Source organism: Carlito syrichta, unplaced genomic scaffold (genome assembly GCF_000164805.1).
Source record: "Carlito syrichta isolate Samal-C Ts95f unplaced genomic scaffold, Tarsius_syrichta-2.0.1 Scaffold309186, whole genome shotgun sequence".
Lineage (NCBI taxonomy): Eukaryota > Metazoa > Chordata > Mammalia > Primates > Tarsiidae > Carlito > Carlito syrichta.
In genome coordinates, this window is record NW_007253282.1 from 14,692 (window position 1) to 19,378 (window position 4,687).

At 39.3% G+C, this 4,687-nt stretch overlaps 1 pseudogene; it reads right to left on the reverse strand.

Annotated features, from left to right (window-relative positions):
* Positions 1 to 3,408: 3,408 nt before the first annotated feature.
* LOC103269302 lies at positions 3,409 to 3,829 on the reverse strand (annotated as a pseudogene).
* Between the last annotated feature and the right edge of the window lie 858 nt (positions 3,830 to 4,687).

Here is a 4,687-nt window from a genome sequence, read left to right on the forward strand (position 1 = left end):
CTAGAAAGTGGGAATAAAACATGAATGCAGTGATTCCTCCTATAGTTTCTCTGCTTTCTTAGAATCCAGTGTGAACCAGCAGTTCTTAAACAGGATTCTGCGGATAGACGTCACGGAATTCTTAAATTCTATGCAGAATTTTAGGGGAGAATTTTTTTTCTACAATTCTCTGCAAAATCTTGGATGACAATTTTTTTTTTCCTGAGAAGAGGATTTCCAGCTTCATCAGATTATCACGGGGCCAGTAATCCCAAACAAATGAAGGACCTTGGTCTACAAAGATGATTTCGTAAGAGATTACAAAACCCCCTCCTCCAGCCTCCTCCCAAATCAAGATGGAGCAAATAGTTGATCAGCCTCAGGACATCAGGGAAAATTAGGGACTCTTTAGAGCCCCAATACTAATTTGTCATAAAATACTTTTATGCTTTTACTTTCTTTGGAAAACTCCCACCATATTTTTACCAAGTGTGCACGTACATACATACCCATATCTATGCCAATGAAAGAGGATTTGATACCAAGAAATTCAGAAGAAATATTTTCAGTTTCATAAGAAAGGGTTTTTCTGAGTTTTTTCCATGGCATTATTTATTGCCCTCTCTACCCTGTATATATTCTGATAACTTGTTTAATCCCTCTACTATATTCTCAGTGGGGATGGAGTAGTAATGTCTTTTGAATTCCAGCATCTAGCACAGCACCCCCGCTCCCCAGTAAATGGTCAATTAAATATTTGGTTCTTAACTGCACTTTAACAAAACTGTATTGAAGTATAAGGATGCAGATATGTATTTCTTATGAAGGAAGCAGAATTAAGTTTATGAAATATTTTGCTTTCTGTGTTGCTAGAAACAAAACCACAGAGACAAACTTAGTTTTAAAAAGCTCATTATTAGCTAAGATTTTGATCAGATTTTTAAAATTCTCCAGTTGCTATTTGACTAAATGCAATGAAAGAGTGACAGACTTGACTGGGCACGGTGGCTCACACCCATAATTCCAACACTTTGGGAGGCTGAGGCAAAAGGATTACTTGAGACCAGCCTGGGCAGTATAACAAGACGTCTCTAAAATAAAATGTTACTAATAATAAATAATTTTTAAAAAGAGTGGCAGACTGAAGATAAGAGGACTGTGCCAGTATGCTAAAGGGAAAAAAAGCACCTTAAAAGTCATACAGAAAAAAAGAGAAGCAATCAGAGGGAAAGGGCTGTCACCGCCCTTGGCTGACTGCCACCAAGAGAAGATTTTGCAATTCCCAGGGTCCATGTGGCTCCAGTCTGTGTATGAACACTTACCTCCCGGTGAAGCATTCATTCACGGAACTGATTAATATTGCATTTTACTCATCTACTTCTAAGGCAGAGCCATGATCCTAGAACATGTCATGGGTAACTTCACAATGGTTGTCACCTGCCCTACTCCTCCCACTTCCCGAGAGGTTTTTAGGTATTCCAGGACAGTACTTTTTGGTTCTTTTTAATCGAAATGCATTTTTATTTTAAAATGCTATACAAAAGGCAGAGATAAGAAGTTACCGGGACTGTGGATGATGGGAGGCCCCTGTAAGGTACTTGGTGCCTGCTCAGGTATGGAGGAGTGAGGCCAGCTTCTCCCCACTGTGAGAGGGTGTTAAGTGTCATTCCCCGTTTCTCTGGCTATGGGACGCTTGCCATGGCAGCTGAACACATAATAGAATACCCAGGTAGAGCTATGAGATTTAAAAGATCTAAACAGCTGAGAACTGATATTCTCTGTGCTTCTGCCTATGGCATTTGGAAGCTCCCTTGAGTCCCAATGGCCTGGCGTTTTCATTGTCACTTCCTTAATTCAGATCTCTGCCATCTCTTTCCTGGTTTAGGCCCCAGGTTCCAAACTGGTTTTCCCCTCCAGCCCTGAGTTTTGTATTCTCCTCCATCACCCTGCTGGCAAATGTCCCAGATACATAAAACTACACTGAGTTCCCCTTGACCAATCTGTCTTCAGGGTCTGTATACATAACTGTTCTCTCTGCTTGAAATACTTTTTCCCCTCCTTTCCTCCCCATCCTTATGTACCTCCCTTCACCTGGAAATGAATTCATCATTAAGTTCTTGCTTCTCCAGGAAACTGTTCTCCAGACACCATCACCTTCATACCTCAGTTTGGTGCCCCTCCTAGGCATTCCCTCAGCACCACGAACAATCCTCAGCACAGCTGTTATAGCCCCTACACTCGACCCGTCTGCTTACCTGAGGACAGACTCATAAGACAATAAAGTGTGGGTCTTGCTATTCAATACAACCCAAATTCAGGAAGGTCTCAATAATTATTCCATGAATGAATCAATGAACAGGGCAACGAGTAACTCTACCAGCGTTCAAGAATATGTTTGTTATGATTATCTTTAGAAGTCTTCATGTTCATGATCTGAACTCATAGTTTCTAAAGATAGCTCTCTATTGCTATGTATATTTTTTCAAATGGGGTAACTAAGAAGGAAAAACCTTTAATTTGATTAAAATGCTGTCACAGGACTTTACAAAGCATCTTACATGATAAGATGGCGATGAAATCTGCTCTGTAAATAAGGTAATGTTATATTCCAACTTTACCAGTTGCCCTGAAATAATTCTTAGTACCATTTCTTTTACTTTCAAATTTGGACAGAAATTATATGTCAACCTATCTCTATGTACTTTGAGAATAGTGAAAAGGAGTCTCTCTCTCTCTCTCTCTCTCTCTCTCACACACACACATACACACACACACACACACACACACACACACAAAGAACATTTGGAAGATTTTTTGTATGTTTGAAAATAGAACAGGAAAAGAAACAAAATGACACATCTCAATCCTAGCTTAAGTCCACAATAAAACTTAAAATTACTCAGAACATTGCACAATCATAATTGATAATAAAAGAGAAGGAAATGATTTTGTTAGAGCTTCTTAAGAAACTACTCTCAGTCCTTATCAGTTTCCCAAAGATAAACACTTACAAATTCTTTTTATTTCGGGAAGTAAGATTATTTTCAATTAACGGCTACAGGCTAATATTACCCAGAGCTGAAAAAGTGAGGGTTACTATTTCAGATTGCTTTTTGTTTTTCATCCTTTCTTTTGATTACAGCTGATTGTTAATTTTTTAAAAATTGATATAACACAATGAGTGTATAACTAAATGGTTTCTGTGAAATGTCCTTGCTGATTCACATATGAAAACAGAATTCTAAGAACACCACATTCCTTCCCAAGTCTGCTTGAGTTCAGTAAACAGATTTACAGGAAGATTTATTTATGTCAACAACTAAGAGCACAAACTTTTTTGAAAACTAGAAAGGTTTAATTTCTTCTTTTTCTTTTTTTGGAGCAGGCACTTTTTAATGGTTTTATAAATTTTACAAATTCACCAAAGAGTCATTCAATGCTGCCAGCATTGGACGCAATCCTGGGCCACAAGTCTGCATACTCCTTTGCAACCGGTCCTGTAATGGCAGAATCCTTCATCTCACCTTTATTGTTGACCATGGTCCCTGCATTATTTCCAAAATAGAGAAACACGCCTTCTTTTCTCCGGTGTGACTTTCTTTGTCGAATGACCACTGCTGGATGTACTTTCTTTACGGTCTCTGGTTTGCCTTTGTTGATGGTGGTTATCACCATGTCACCCACACCAGCAGCAGGAAGTCTGCTGTCATCCCTTGTTCCCCTTCATGGAGATGATACACAGATTTTTGGTTCCTGTGTTATCAGCAAAGTTGGTCACAGCGCCGACTGGAAGATGCTGGGAAATCTGGAATGTCACACCAGAGGACCCCCATTGTCTCCACTTTGACATCTCCAACGTGGGAAAGGGTGGTTTGATTTCTATAGAGTCTGTTAACCCTTTGCAATGTGTTTATTTTTTGCATCTTTAATGGAAAGTATTCGACTAAAAGAGCTCATCTGCTTTTATCACATGCCTCACAAATAACTTGATTTTAATCATACAAAAAAAGCCTCAAATTGAGTATGATTACCCCAAGAGGAATTAAAGATTATGTTTTATCACCTTCTCATGGCTCCTCCTTTCTCCTCCCAAGGCCCACAGTGTGGCTCTCCCATTTCTCTCTTTGCCTCTCTCTTCTCCTTCTTAATCAATAGATAAATCACAGTAGAAAGAGTCTCATCCACAGGCTACTGGCTGCTCTCTCTGATAGCCTGGCTTGCATTCTATTATTCTGCCTCTCCATCTTGCCCTGCATTTGATAAGAGATAAATGTCAACTCTGATTTTGTACGTTAACTTCTCTGAGCTCCAATCTTTACTTTCTTTTGTGATTTCAATCACACTAGCCGTTGTTTTCCTTAGGCTCTCTCCTTATTTTGTATGTAGAACCTGATTGACTTAACTCTTGACTCTTGGTACCCAGCATATTCGCAGACTGTTGTACCCCTCTGAGCCTGGTATCTGACAAGCTAGGGTGAAACCCATCATTCACGATTTCTCTAGTCTTGATCATCCTCACATCTTATGGTATTTGTCTAGACTAGAAGTATCTCTGTATTTTTTGATTAGCATTCTAATTCCTTGACCAAGATTTGAACTCAACTGAGGTGCTGATATTGTTCCAGCTCATATCACTTTTTCATGAAGGACTCTTAAAGTCCTGATCCTTGGTGGCATCCTGCCTCACATGACAAACACCGAAGTCACT